This window comes from Myodes glareolus, chromosome 19 (genome assembly GCF_982192425.1).
Source record: "Myodes glareolus chromosome 19, mMyoGla1.1, whole genome shotgun sequence".
NCBI lineage: Eukaryota > Metazoa > Chordata > Mammalia > Rodentia > Cricetidae > Myodes > Myodes glareolus.
This window is the reverse complement of record NC_142044.1, coordinates 42,503,028-42,519,340: the sequence shown is the minus strand read 5'-3', so window position 1 is coordinate 42,519,340 and position 16,313 is coordinate 42,503,028.

Here is a 16,313-nt window from a genome sequence, read left to right as displayed (position 1 = left end):
ACCTCCATCCTCATCTGTGCAGCTGCCCAGCATACTAGACCTAGCGGGGTCCAAAGCCCTAGGCACCATCCAGGTGCAAGGGAATGTGGCAGCTTTCTTCCCTTCCCTGGGGCCACAGGAGCTCCCTGGCCAGCCTCGGTTTCCTATTCAGTAGCCAGAACAGGCAGCCATGATGGTCTTTCTTCAGCTCTAATCTGATCACATCACCGCTCTATCCCCAGGGCTTTCGGAACACTTGTCACACAGTCCAAGCTTGGAAGCTTAACCTGAAAGCTCACAGGAGTCGCCAGGCCTTCAGGCCTCAAGGAACCTCCGGCCCCAGCTCCTCAGCTGCGACACTCCTGCTGGCATCAGCTGGCCATCATGTTCAGGCTTTGGGACTTTCAAGTTCAGGGCCCAGGCATGCCGTGCCACCGGCAGGACTCCAGTATTCACAGGCCATCCTAGCAGAAGTAGAGTCCCCTTAGGGTCCTGGCCTGTTGTCCCGGAGACACCAATATTTCCCCTAGGGTGTCGTAAGGAAGAATCTAGAAGGTTCTCAGATGTCAGAGGCCTAACAGTAGCCTCCTAGCCACCCCACATTTCTTGCTGGGGACTTCTGTGTTCTGTGTTTCTGCATCCACGCCCTGGTCCCCACAGGTGCTGCTCCTGGGCCCTTTACACTCCTGTTTTCTTCTGCATCCTCCTGGGGTTCCACGGAACAAGCTTCCCTGCATCTTCCACTTTCACAGGCCCAGCTCACAGTTCATCTGCTCCTGCGGCCAGCCCCATCCAAAGACCCCATTTTCACAGGGGCTGCGAGATGCCTGCATTTGGGTTTCCTGGCCCCAATGTCCCTTCTCAGCTGTGACTTTCCTCCTTGTCCACCTTAGCAATGCCCTTGTTGGAGACCAAACCAGATTGTACCCACTCAGCTTCCCCTCTCCTCTGCACCCTGGAGTCTAGGTTTGTGCCTCTGTAGCGAATGGTTTTATGTTGACTTGATGCAAGCTAAAGTTATCTGAGAGGAGGGAGTCTCAACTGGATAAAAAGATCCTCCATAAGATCAGGCTGTAGGCAAGCCTGTAGGGCATTTTCTTACTTAGTATTGATGGGGAAGGACTCAGCCAATTGTTGGTGGTACCATCCCTGCACTGGTGGCCCTGCATTCTATAGGAAAGCAATCTGAGCAAGCCAGGAAGCATCCCCCCTCCATGCCTCTGTATCAGCTTCTGTTCATGGTGTTCCCTTCAGAGCAATAGAAACCATGGCTAAGACAGGCTCCAACATCCCTCATCATTCAAGCTTCAGGGAGCCACCGAGGTCTGTGCTGCAGTACCAAGGTTTCTGTACCAGTTCCTCCCTACAAGGCACTGTCCCTCTGCATCAGTACCACACCCGCTCCTCCATCTCATCACCACTGACCTGCTCCAGCCCAGACTCCGCAAGCTGCCTCCCACCCCTTTCCACCACCTGCAGTGTCCCAGTTCAGCTGTGTGCGTCCACAGGAAAGATGGAAACAGCAGCTTAAAATAAGACAGGACTTATTTCTCTCACAACTGTAAAAAGAGGTCCGGAGGTGACCGTCCAGGCTGCCAGGTGGCATTGTGAGGTCAGGAATCAGAGCCAAGATGGTTTTCTTCTGGGGACATCCTCAACAGCCACTCTGCTGCCTCCTCACAGGCCAGAAGAGCTGCTCGGGTGCCACCCATCACACCTGCATTCCTGCAGCTAGAAGGCAGGGAAAGAAGCACAGGGCACGCCTCCCGCTGCTTCAGACCCCTTCCTAAAATCGCCCAGCTAGTTCCTTTCTCATTGGTGTTTGCACATGCGTATTATATGTGTGCCCATGCACGCGTTTGGGGGTACACTGGGCAAGAATGCAGAGGACAGAGAAAAATGTCAGGCTCCCTACTTCTCACTCTCTGCTTTGTTTCCTTAAGACAGGGTCTCTCACTGGACCTAGAGACAAGTCAGCACCGCCAAGTCCCAGAGATCTCCCTACCGGGGATTACAATAGTGTGTGCAGCCAGGTTCAGATTTTTGTGTGGTGTCTGGGGGTTAGAATTCAGTCCTTTCTGTATGTGCAGCAGGTGATCTTACTCACTTAGCCACCTCCCAGCCCTTTATCTTACATTTGCAGAAGAGTCTCCCTGAACCTGGAGCTCACCAGTTTACTAAACTGGCCAATCAGGGAGCCCCTGAGATCCTGCTGTCTTTGCCTCCCAGTCTGGGATCGAACTCAGGTCTTCAGGTGTGTGCAGCAAGCACTCTACCCAGGCTGCCCTGGCGGCTTTTAGCTTCCATTGGCCATCTCCAAGTCACATGACAGCCCAGCAGCAGTTGGGGAAGTTCATAACTATAAACGGAGGGCTGGGACAGTAGATCCAAGCACCATTTCTACCATTATGAAGATCCCAGCACCTACTGAGCCAACCCCCATCCAGCCTTACTCTCCCTGCTCAGGCTGGACAGCATCACTCACCCAGGTGACACTGTGACCTGTCCAGAGACCTAGAGACCACCCCCTCACCAATGCTAAGACCTGCCTTCTGCTATTCAGCCAGAGAGCTGAAGAAAAAGCCCCACCCCCTGGCATCAGCCCCTCACTGGTGGCACAGATTCCAGTCTTGTCATTGGCCAGGAACTTAACAGGTATTGACTCTAAGCCCAGTCCCTGCAGGATTGAGGGTTGCCCCTCCCAGTTGGAGAATGCTACAGAGTAGGAGGGAACCTCAGAGGGACTCCGCTAAGAACAAGGAACGGTCTAGTGGTTAGTTCCTGGGGACTCATCCAGCACCCACTCCTCACTAGGGACACCCCATCTGCCAGTGCCAGAGCTAGAAGGTACCATCCTTTATGGCTCCTTTCTCACCCTACTTCCAGACCATCCCCCCTCCTCATGTCCATATTGTCATACTCCTCACCTCCTCCTTGTCCCCCTGATCTACAGACATGCATTCTCCCATGATGTTCTGAGAGCCACATGCTTCCCTGGCCATTCCAGCACCACCACCAACAGCATCAACAGCATCCAACACAGTTCCACACAGGTCACATCCCGATCCTCTCTGCAACCACCTCGGGCTGAGAGGGTTAACAGGACCTGAGATTTACCAGGGCTAAGATGAAGACAGAGCTGGTCATCTTGTCCCGACCCTACTCCTCCCTAGACCAACTCAGCTTCTGGGATGAAGCCAGTCCAGATTTGAGATATATGGCGAGGGCCAGCATCCCAGATAACTTTACTGTGTGGGCTGTGGAGGCTCACTGCAACAGAAACTGTGGGATTCATCTAGACTAGCAGAGCCTGAAAATGGCCTGACCTTCAGTAGAGCATTTCTATGGAAGCCGGGAGGAAGGGAAATAGAAGGACAGGAGGTCCAGGATTTCTAAAACCCTGGTAGTTCCGGATGCTGTTGTGTGTAGTAGGTGTGATGGTGTCTCCACTGATGATGGACCATCTGTGCTGCGGAGATTACACAAGATGCCATGCCTTGCAGACCTTGAAGCTGCCTCCATTTGTGTTAAGTCCCCATCTATGGAGACAGTGTAATGAAGGAACTTCCTAACTCAGCATGTATTACTCAGAGTGAAGGGATTCCCCACCTTTAGTGGCACCTGAGAGGGAGGCAAAACACGGATGGCGCTGGGAACGATCCATACTTGAAGTCTCAAGACGTTTGCTACCCTTGTGTGTGCTTAAAGTGGCCCCACCTCTCTGGCAGGCGATCTGATGTGTATTGACGTCTCTGGATGTAGCCCAGAAATCATGCCTAATGTGCCTCCATCCATTAGGGATTCACACAAAAAAAATGGGTGAAGACTGGCAGGGTGGTCATGACACCACGAGACCAGAGGCAGTGAAACGGGCATCTGCCGGAGACTGGTGATGGGTTAAAAAGAAAGAATAAGGATGGCTGGGAGGAATAGGAACTCACTCCATTCCCTGGCCTGGGACAATCCCAAGACACAAGTGTGCAGATCCAAGTAGGGAAGCTCGCCGGTGTCTACGATAGGTTTGAACTATAATACCCACCATTGCCTCCAGGGAGGGCAGCTTAGAGCTCTGTTTCATTGGGACACAGCATCTTCTGAAAATAGACTAGAACTAAAACCCCAATTTAAGGTGAGCTCTGCTTCGTGTGGTCTGCTACTATCAACCACGATCTCTCTAACCCTGTCATACAACCTTGAGAGTCCTTCAAGTCATGTGGCACATAGGAGCTCCTGGCCATCTTTCCCACGGTGCTCTGAGCCCAGAAAAGAAAGCATTTTGTCCATAATTACAATGTGGTCAGTGGCAAGGTGACCTAACTCGGTCTTCTCACTACCTTGCCAGAATGTCCCTTTAGGGACAGCCAGGAGGGCTGTGCGGAGCCTGCGACAGGGTGCAATGCTCACTCTCTACCCCTCCCCTCCATGGAAACTACACAGGGCAAGATTCTCTGTCTGTTTGCTCTTTTCGAAAACGGATTTCGCCAAGATCTCTGATCTTTCTCAGAAGACAAGCTAGGTGTCACCTCGAGGAAAGGACATGCGATGTTTGCAGAACACCTGTGAGAAATCTTTCTAGAAGCCCAGGTCTCATGCTGTTTTGTTTTGTACTGTTTCAGTGTTTTTATTAAAGAACTGACAATTTAAATGTCCCTTTGGGAAGGCTTTGCCTAGCTGTCTCCACGGCAGCCTGCAGCAGACATCAAGGTTAGAAATCCATCTTGGAAGGACACACCCGTCCCCCAACCCTGGGAGGTGCGGCTCCAGGAGCCAGTGACTAGACTCGCCAAAGAACAAGGGACCCTTGCGCCCCTGAGTAGCAAAGATGCAGTGTGGGGCAGTGGGTAGAAACAAGGCTGGGCCTGGCCCTACAACATAGACGGAGAGCAGGGCAGTCGTCCACTGTCCCTGCCTCTGCTACCCAGTCACGTCTGCCTCAGCACTACTTCAAGGATCCGAATAAGAGTGGACAGAGAGGAGAGGCAGAGGGACTCTCCAGCTCTGGCCATGTGCACATTTGAATACCAGAACCAACAGGGCACCTAGATATAAAGGAGGTACCAGATATCAACAGAGTACCAGATATCAATGGAGTACCAGACATTATGGAAGTATACAGATATCAACAGGGTATCAGATATCAGTGAGGTATCCAAATAAACTCTCCAGAATCACAGGAATAAGCTGGACATACATGGAGAGCGGGGGCAGGAGCTCTGGGTTGGTACAATCCCCAGAAGGCACTGGGCCACTAAAGAGAAAGTGTGGGGTGTGCAGTCCTGCCCTGACTGAACATTGGCTCCCTGAAACTTCCAATCAGTGTTTTCACACTGGGCCCACATAACAACCAGACACACCAAGGGCCACCCCAGCTTCAGAGTAGACCCATGATAAACTTGGTGGAATTTTGGGGACAAACAATAATTAGCTAAAATGTGACCCCGTCATCTTGCCCCCCACCCCAATATTAACGGCTCCTCAGATTCACAGAGAGAAAAAGTGTGGCTCCCTTATAGGCTGACGGCAGAGCTATGAGTCCTTGTTTCTGGAAGGTTGCAATGACAGGGGTTCCCTGAGGGGGACAGAGGAATGACAGTTCCCATTCAAGACGGAAGGTTCTTGCCCTGGGCAGGTGCAGGGGGTACAAGGGAAGGTGATACTGAGGGACAAGCAAAGCCTTGGGCACCATGACAGGGAGGCAGCCTGGTATCTCTCCTCGTAGGCCTAGGCAGGGTCCGGAACTGTAGTTGGGAGCAGGACTGAGCGTGGGGGGTGGGACATGGCATCCTGGTGCAAAAGGCTGGATCAATACTGCCAACGCAGAATTTGCAGGAACAGCTGAAAGTAAGGTATTTTTATGTATTTAAGTGGGGAGTGGTGGAGGCAAGGCCTCACTCTGTAGCCTAGGCTCATCTCGAACTTGGAGCAATCCTACTGTCTCAGCCTCCCATGGGAAAGGATCGCAGGTGGAACCGCCACCCCCAGATTGAAAGTCGGGATCTAAAAGAGTTTGAAACCCTGCCATCTAAAAGATTAGCCATGGGTTCTAACTTAAATGCACAGTCTACATTTGTCAGTTCACCGACCACAGAGAACACACTGCTAGGAGCCACTGCTACGTAAGGCCGGTGCATTCTAAAGGGAGGGGGAGGTGACACGGGACCCTCTAGTGAGGGTCTTCTCAGCTGCTGTATCCAGCTTTTATCTGATGTTATGTGGCAGCTTTGTAAACCTTCCCTTGGTTGAGGTGTCTCCTGGGTTGAGGGTGTCTCCTAGACTGGAGCTGTCTCCTGGGTTGGAGGTATCTCCTGGGCTGGGGGATTTCTCCTGGGTTAAAGGTATCTCCTTCTTTATAGCCCTATGCTGGTTAGATTTTAATGTCAACTTAATGGACCTTGGAAGAGTGAGCATCAACTGCCCAGACCAAATTGCTGTGTCCATATCTGAGAGGAATTATCTTGACTGATAGTTGATATGAGAAGGTCCAGCCTACTGTGGGTGACACTATCCCTACTCTCCTGGGCCTAGGTTGTATAAGAACACTCTCTCACCATGCATGAGCTTGGGAGTGAACCAGAAAACAGTCCTTCTCTGTGGTTTCTGCTCTGAGTCCCTTCCCTGACTTCCCTCCGTGATGGATTATGACCTAGAAGTGTAAGCCAAATAAAGCAACTTTCTCCTCCCCAACTTGCTTTTGGTCAGAATATCACAGCAACAGAAAGCAAACCAGGACAGACCTCCAACCCAAAAACCACAATTTCACAGCAGCAGGCTCCCTGGTCAGGAAACACTCCCTCCCTGCCCCCTCTAGAGACTGCTGCCTGCCTGTTCCACAAGCAAGGAATTAACACCTTGCCTGTTGGGTAGCTGGCACTCAGTAATGACATCTGAAAGCTGCTGTATAGCTCCCTCCCCACACCCGTCTTAGTGGGGACAGTTTCTAAGGCAAGCCCTGCAGAGTTTCCAGTTTCCCTATGGCTTCCTAGCCACTCCCAACTCCCTCTCCCTAAATAACACCCTCTCCCCTGAGTGTCTGGAATCTTTCCTTCATTAAAAAACAAAAACAGGTTTCTATGTAGCCTGAGCTGGCCTTGAATTTGCTATGCACTAGAGGATGGTCCTGAACTCCAGTCTCTGCCTCTTCAGTGCTGGGCTTGCAGGCACACTTGGCTTATGCAGAGTTAGGAACAGAACCCAGGACTTTGTGCTTTCTAGTCAAGCACTTTCCCAGCTGAGCTACATCCCCAGTCCTTTTCTTTTTCCTTCTTGTTTTCCTTATGCGGGAGGGGTGATAGGCAGGAGGTAAGAAGAGACAAAAATCTCACATATCCCAGGCTGGCCTTAAATTTGCTTTGTAGCCTGATCTCATTCCTCAGCCTATCTCGTACCAGGTTTACAGGTGTGGGCTGCCACACCTGACATTACCTGCTCCTCTTAGGAACAGCTGACACTGGCACGCCTTTTCACCGTCTTCATCTGGAAGAGCTCACACCGTAAGTGTAAGACATGTGACCATCCATGGTCTGTTAGCCCCTGGCATTCTCAAGCAGGGTGAGTATGACAGAGAAGAGGGGGTCACTTCTGCCCTGCACAAGGGCTCACAGTCTCTCCTTGTAGCTCTCCTTAAATACTTTCTTCTGCCTCCTCAGGCAGTCTTACCTAAACCCAACCCAGAAGCTATGGCAAACCTAACTATGCCTTTCTAGAACTACTACTTCTTCTGAGTGTAGCCGGAGATTACTTGGGAGTGCACGGGTAATATCAATTCTCTGGGGCTTGAGGGGTGACTCAGGGGCTAAGAATGCTTGCTGAGTCATCCTTGGGAACAGAGTTTGTATCCCAGTACTTGCTTGGTGAGCAACATCATGTAACTCCAGCACCAAGGAATCTGATGCTGACCTCTGCAAGTGCATAGACACACACTCGCAGGCACACTCACACAGTTTCTCTGTCTCTGTCTCTGTCTCTCTCTTTCACACACCCACACACCCACACACACAAACAAATAAAACCTTTTTAAAAAGAAATGCAAACTCACAGACCCCACTGCAGCTCGGGTGACTGGTGCTCTCTCTCAGGACCCAGTGGCATCTATTTTAGTGAGTTCTCCAGCAGATTCTGGTACCCACTCACGTCTTAGCATCTCTGCTCTTGGAAACAACTCCTGCCGGCTCCCACAGTGGCTGTGACACCCTACTCCTTGCTCTTCAGCAGCGTGTCAACATACACACCTGGTTCCACCTGACCTCTGACACTCTCTCTCTCTTGCTTCGCCTCCCTTCTGCCCCGTGGCCGGCAGCATTTGAATTCACTCCCATCAATATTTCCTTGAATTAGCATGACTTCCCAGCTGCTCCCCAGGAACCCAGGCCTCAGACCTGTCTCCTGTCAGCAGTTAGACTGACCCATCTAAAATACAAGTGACCTGTGACAACCTTTCCTGCTGCCATGGGTTGGCTCTGAAATGTCCCTCCAGAAGCCCATGGAGAAGAGGTTCGGTTTCCACCTTGGTACTACTGGTCTTTGGGTTACTGGAAGTATATCCTTGTGGGGAGTGGTGTTAAAAGGGTCCCTGGACCATCCATCATTCTCTCCCATTCTTGCTTTCTGGTCATAAGGTGAGAGGTGTGTCTTATCTGCACACTGCCATCAGGAAATGTAGGCACAGGCCCAAAACAACAGGGCCAGGCTTCGTGGACTGGAACCTTCAAAACCGTGAGCCAAAAGGATCCTTTCCTCTTTATAACTTGCCTATCTTGGTATTTGTTACAGTAACAAATGACTGACTGATACAGATGCTTCCAGAAATAGCTAGGATGTATCCATCCCAGGTCAGTGTTAAGGGCCTTCAGGGGACAAGTGATATATAGCTAGGGACCTTTTAGAGTAGTCCCGGATCCTAAAGGAGATCAGCCACAAGGGGAGGGACACAGCTGAGGATACAGGTTTCTCTTGTCATCCACCTGCCTGCCTCCAGCCCTCTCTACCTCTACCATCCTTGGCAACCTGATGTTTCGTTCACATAAAGTCAGTTTGAGGCTCACAGGAGGAAACCTTCAAGATGCGCTGGTGTAAACGGAGACTGCTCGTTTGTTCTCGGCCACCCAGATCCGAATAATCACACAGAAACTATTAATTCCAGCACTGTTTGGCCAATGGTTCATCCATATTTCTAGCTAGCTCTTACATCTTAAATTAACCCATTTCAATTAATCTGAGTGTCACCACAAGGTTATAGACTACCAGTAAGGTTCTGGCATCTTCCTCCTTCAGCAACTGCATGGTGTCTCCTTGACTCTGCCTATTTTCTCTCTATATCTCTTCCAGCCTGGCTATATTATGCCCTGCCATAGGCCAAAGCAGTTTCTTTTTTTTTTTTAAACACTGTACAGGATCCAGACAGTCTGTATATTTCCCATCTTTATGTGGCTTTTTAAAAATTACTTTACTCTCTCTTTAAAGACTTTATTATTCTTTAAACTACTAATCTTCCATGGCTTTTTATACTTCTTTTCTTTCCTTTTCTTTTCTCTAGCATCTGTGCACATTTTTAAGCAAACTCTATCTGTGTAGAGGTTTCCTCGGTCTGGACCTGACTTTGTAAGCGTCTGTGGCTGTGCACTTGCAGCATTCTCTGACTGTGTGAGCCAAACTGTTATGTCAGCCACCATATTACTCAGCTCAGCACATGGTACTGGTGCATGATGCATGGTGTGACAGGATGGGCAGCAGGCAGCAGCTAGTAGCTGCACCTTTGTATGCCAAGTACCAGCCCTGAATGAGAGATTGCAGGATTAGGAAGTCACTTGTCCAGGGTCAGGGTCTTCTTTTAAGTTATTATTATTATTATTATTATTATTATTATTATTATTATGTATACAGTATTCTGCCTGCATGTATCCCTGTAGGCCAGAAGAGGGCACCAAATCTCACTGCAGATGGTTGTGAGCCACCATGTGGTTGCTGGGAATTGAACTCAGACCTTTGGAAGAGCAGGCAAAGCTCTTAACTACTGAGCCATCTCTCCAGCCCCCAAGCAGTTTCCTTATTAACCAATGGTAATAAAACATATTCATAGCATACAGAGGGGATCCCACATCATCTCCCCTTTTCTGTCTAAATAAAAAGAAGGTTTTAACTTTTTTTTTTTAAAAAAAATATTTATTTATTTATTATATATACACAATATTCTGTCTGTGTGTATGCCTGCAGAAGAGAAGAGGGCACCAGACCTCATTACAGATGGCTGTGAGCCACCATGTGGTTGCTGGGAATTGAACTCAGGACCATTGGAAGAGCAGGCAGTGCTCTTAACCGCTGAGCCATCTCTCCAGCCCCCAGAAGGTTTTAACTTTAACATAGCAAAATTACATATAATAAAACAAGTATCAAGTAAGAATTACAGTTACAATACTTCTTTATGAGTCTAAAGTTTCATATTAAACTTGGTCTTTTATCATAACTAAGGAAGCTATAACTATCTGTCTTTAACTCCATCTAAGACCCCAGAAGGATATAATATTACCTAAGAAAACAGGAAGTGCATTGTAAGCAACTTCCAAAGTTCACAGCATACAGGGGGCATCCCACATCACACTGGTAAGGAATTAAAATGATTAACTCAGCCAGTCATCAGCACCGATTGTTTCTGATTGACACTAATCTAAAGGCTTAGTGCACATTATATCAGTTAATCTTCTTAACACTTCACATACTTATTGAAAATTATCCTAATCCCTCAGTCCTGCATGAGAGGAAACTGGGCCCAGAAACACTCATCCCACCTTGTGATTCCAAAGTGTTAAAGCTAAGATTTGAACTCAGCCATGTCATAGAAGAGCTCAAGCCCTTATCTGTGTCTATGTGCATTTATTTGTTTATTCTGAGAGGGGAGCATGCGTCTGTCAGAGCAGACAAGCGGAGGTCAGAGGACAGCTTGTGAGAGTCGGTCCTCTTCTTCCACCACACAGGTCTCTGAGATAATTCAGGCTGTCCAGTGTGGTGGCAAGCCCTCTTATGTGCTAGCCATCATGGCAGCCTCCCGAGTGCTGGAATGGAAGGCATGTGCCCCCAGACAAGCTTCTCAAGCCAGACTCTACCCCCTGGGTGATGTTTACCTCACAAGTTTATGACTATGACTGAGTGATGGGATCAAATTTCAGCAGTTTAGTTTAAGAATCTGTGTTAGCCTCTTCTTTTTTTAAAAACAAAAATTCTTTTTTGAGACCGGATTTCTCTTTGTAGCCTTGACTACCCTGGAACTCGCTTTGTAGACCAGGTTGGCCTCGAACTCACAGAGATCCACCTGCCTCTGTCTCCAAGTGCTGGGATTAAAGGCATGGCGTGCACCACCGTCTTTCATTCTAGAACCAGGCAACACTTTTCATAAAAATGGAATAAGTGTTCCAGAGAAGTTTATTTCTAAGCCTGGCTTGTAGGGTGACATGTGACCAGACTTCTCCAATCATATATCTCTGTTTGGAAGTGGAGAGGGCTGGTGGGGGTGTTTGCAGCAGGCCTTCTCTGGTACTGCTTCTCTGAGCCTATCAACTGCAATCCCAGAGACCTCTGATCTCCCTTTTGCTGCTGGCGAAGGTTGGGTTGGCTTCTATGCTTCTCACCTGGAGTTCTTGGCTGGTGTAGGTGCCCCTGTCAAGCTGAGGGAGCACCCCCTGAGCATAAAAGGAAGGATGATGGTGAGGGTAAGGCCGGCGTCCTGTGAGCGGGCAGCCAGGAGCATACCCACCTTCAGATTTCTCTCTCCCAGGGTCTTAGAGTCAGGATGGCATCATTACGTGGCATGCCCCAGTGCCTACTCAAAGGTGTATAAGGTGCCAACTTTGTTCCGCTTGGCTCCCCAGCAGGGCTGGTGATTGGAAGAGAAGGGGCCTCTATGCTCAAGGCTAGTGTCTTCCTGGCAGACTGTCTGTGAACCCCCTGTACAGCTAGGGGGGCTAGTCCTCCGCGTGCTCGCTGCTTTGGGCAGCTGGCTAATAGAGACAGGCCACAGAACTCTCAGAGGGAGCAGGGCCTGTGTTCAGTGGGTGGCTGGTTTCGCTTTCAGTGTGACTGAAAGGCGCCCCGAGAGGCCCATAGTACACGGAAGGACAAGACTGTTCCCTGACAGACTGTATACTCAACCCTCCTTCCTGGGGCTGGGGGCACATTCCTCACCTCCATGCCTCTGCTCTAGACTATGCAACAAGTCAGGGTTCTAAGGGCTGCTGGGGACCATGAGGGCCCCAACCGTCTCACTGGCTGACTCCACATCTCAACCTAACCCATTTCCTCCTCCTCACTCTGCCCAGCAGCCAAAGCACCAACACTTCTGACCCAACACAGGCCGGCTCCATAAGGGGGCTCCCTCCCAGTGTTCTCTCTGCCTTTTCAGCCCCACCACTGGCAGAGGGCAGAGATGGGTCCTATCAGGGCCACCACCTCACTAGGCCCATGTCCCTCACCGCACTAGGACCAGGCTCCTCATCTCCCTGAGCTCCCATCCCTTCCCTGGGACAATCGCATTGTGAGGCTGCAGACCCCAGGTGCAGGTTGCGGCTGATACAGTGAACTAGCAGGGACCGTAAGGATGCGGAGCGGCACAGGGGCTGTGGGAGGACTGAGATCCAGACCTCGGAAGACAGACTCTAGAACAGCTGGAGAAACCCCAAGGAAGCCACGCACACCAAAATCCATCTCTTGGCCTAGATCCCAGAGTCACACTGGCTAAGTGTGACTTGATCATGTGTCGTCTCCTGTGTGGAGCAGGAGAATTTTCTCAGTCAGCTCTCCCAGGAATCTCCAAATGCAGAAAGGATTCCCAAGGAGAAATGGCCACTGACAGAGGCCAGAGCCCCATGAGCCAGAGCCCAAGGTGCTGTTCCTGCTTCCCTTCCCCTGCCCTTAGAGGAGGTCAATTTGGGTTGGCTTATCCTAATCCTATTCCAGGGAAGGCACCCTTGGATTGGCAAATCCACCCTAGGCTTTGTCCAACCCTCACGGGAGATGGGGCTGCAGAGAGGGACTCAATGTGCTTTGCACCCCATTCCCTGAACCCCGACTTAGGAAAAAGCCAAGCATTATTAGGCCTGTGTAGAAGCTCACCTCCACTGATGTGTGAGACTTGACCTCTGTAAACCATGACCTTGACACCAAGGACCTGCCAGAGCTCACGACACAGCAGAGAGTGCTAGCTAGGCAGCAGGCTGCTTGTAATCCCCCTGTTCATCAAGATTGCTGCAACCAACTCATTCTTTGGGCTCAGGTACTATGACGTGGCATGAGCCAGGAGTCCTGGTCCTCAAGACTCAAGTTTTTCTCCCAGGAATACTTGCAATAACCCTGGACCAACCCTGGATTATCCCCCATGTTGAGGACAAGGCTATGAAAGGACATGTAGTTCACAGGGATAGAACTGCAATGCTGTGCTCTATCTGTACCTCCAACCCCTCTATCTTATAAACGTCAGGGGTCAGAGACTAAGCTGGGCCTGGCCTACACCCACAGGGGTCAGAAGATGGGCCAGAGTAAACTGGCCTTGGACACTCTGCTGGGGAGGATGTGGCCGAGGCTTCGGGCCTGTGGTTTCAGCCTGGTAAGCCTGACTGCAGCCACCTGCACCTTTCTTGCAGGAAACCGGGGGCGGCAGGTGCAAGGGGCAGGGGCGTGGGTGGGAGTGGAGAGGCTGTGGTTTATGCTGTGAAGGCTCACCAAGCTAGCGTGGTCATTTGAGGAGGTGTTCTGTGGGCCCAAACCACCAGGCCCTCTTCCTGGGTCTCTCTCAGCTCTCCCCTGTTCAATGCCTGTCCCTCCTCAAGGCCTAGAGCATAGACTCACCCAGGGTCTCAAAATAGCCATCCCAAAGATACAAGAGATGACAGTGTTGCTGATCCAAGCAGAGCACTTGGGTTTATGACAGACATAAAGGCAGTATGTTCCCAGACAGAATGTTCTAGAAGCCATAACCTCCCTAGGTAAAAGCAACTGATGCTTCCTCCACTCTTGACATTAATTCCTAACTGTGTCAAGTTTTCATGCCTAGAGTGTGCCGGAATCTCAGACCCCACCCAGACATGCTGAGTCAGAATCTTTAATGTAGTGAGACCCCATAGATGCATAGATGCACAGAAATTTAATCATTTAGTACTGACAACAATCTTTCAAATAGGACTTCTCATGCTGCTGCTTGGATGAGGAAACTGAGGCACGGAGATGTTAAATGACTAGCCCAAAGCCCAATAGGTGAAAAGTGTCAGGGCTGGGATTAGAACCAGGGCTGTCTGGCTTCAGTATGCATGGCCCTCTCTGCTTGGCCATTGCACCTTTGGAACAAGAAAGCCAATGGATATTTGAGGGACCACTGGCCATGTTGAGTCTTGCCAGGCTGCTTAGCCCTGGCTTTTCACAGCTCGCTGTGGCTTTCCCACTGTTTCTCTTGCCCATGCTTATCAAGCGAGAGTCTGACTGCGCAGACCATCGGCATTAGTGATTAACTCTGAGTTACCAATAATGCATTGCATTAAAGAAAGAAAGAAATGCACTTCACCTTGCAGTCGTTAAACTGAGAGAAAGTTCAAATTCGAACTCTCTGCTTCATGCTTCCTGTGTCTTCCATCCTGTCTGTCTATTGTCTGAGTCTGAACCTATACCTGCCTGAAGGCCGTCTCATGAATCTCTTTGTTCCTGTGCCTATATCTGTCCCTGTGTGTCTGTGTGTCTGTCATGTGTGACTGTATGTCTGTGTGTTTATATCTGTCTGTCATGTGTGACTGTATCTGTGTTTATGTATGTCTGTACTGTGTAACTGTGTCTTTCATGTGTTCTGTGTGTCTGTCCCTCATGCTTGGCTCTGTATTTACTGAACAGCCCGGAGAACACCATGTGGGTTAGGAACGGGACCCTTTACGGAAGTTTTAAATGGTTTTATAAGACATTAAGTCACTAAGACTCCAACTGACTCAGACAACAGACACTACTGCAAACACACTGCTGTTTACCAATTATTATTCATAAATTGATGCGTTCAACCTTTATGTTAGATTGTCGAATGTTGCTTTCAATCTCTGCATTTACTGCTATTGGCAAATGATTCACGTGCCTTGTTCTGGGACAGGGACTGGGGGCGGGACAGGGTGTGGACGAGTATATAACTTAAGGTCACAGCTATGCATTAGCTTAGGTTAAAAATAGTTATTACACGAGAAATCCAAGGCAATCCAGATTGGTTGTTACTTAGTCCTCTTAGAGGCAGGTTAAACAAGAAGGCTGAGTACACAATAGGCTAGCAGTCTTAAGTGACTGCAAGATGCGTCGTTACCTCTGGTTGTGAGGTCCGGCAAAAGCTCCAGTCTCTTAGTATGTAAGAAATGTTTTTATGATATTGAATTGCCATACTGGATAATATTTTTCCTCCGGTCAGCGAGGAACCATTCATTAAGTTCCAGGACTAATGGCATAGGTGGTCACAGAAGAGGCCCAGGCCACCGAACCATCTAGGAGTCCTGAACTCACACGTGGGCCAGACAACAGATACATTAATAAATGACCACACTGGAGTTTGTATGTCCCCTGAGGAGGGGGCCTGGCTTATGGACAGTCAGGAAAACCCTAAGCCTTCAGGGAAAGAGACAGAGTGACGCACGGTCTGGCTAAGTTTGATGCCTAGAGCTCCCTTCTTTCCCAGGTCCTGCCCTGATCCAATACCAGACTTCCAGGAAAAACCAAGCTGCTGTGAATTCCGCCAGTGTAAGAAGGTAATGATGTGTGTGTGTGTGTGTGTGTGTGTGTGTGTGTGCATGTGTGTGTGTTCTTTATGTATAGAGGGCCTCTTTTGCACAAATCATGCCCATATACCCAGCCTGCAGAGGACCGCTGTGCATGGCAGCCGGCCCGCACATTCTTAGATTTCTGGAGTCCTGGATTCTCGTAATGCTGCCACCGCTGCTGAAGAACCCTCCTCTGTTCCTAACTGGAAGGGGTCTCTTGACTGTCCTGGCTGGGAGGAAGGCTATGGTTTACACACACAGTCACAGCAGTGTGTTCCAGGCGCATGCAGTGGGTTGTGTGTGCTACACACAGACCCTGTGCTTCCTGCCCGGTCAGAGAGACCAGCAAATGCCCCCTAACTCTACTGTCCCTTCTTACTCCAAATGCACACCTGTGATAATTCTGCCTGAGGACCTTGGGCACTAAAGACACTCAATAACTCCTTTAAGTCAAATTCAGATAAAACATAGACAGGGTGGTACCAGTAGTTGCCACCAGGGGGCAGTGTGGGCGCCACCCTCCTTTCCAAGCAGCATCAATCTGCAAGAAGGAAGTGACCAGAACCCAAAGATCAA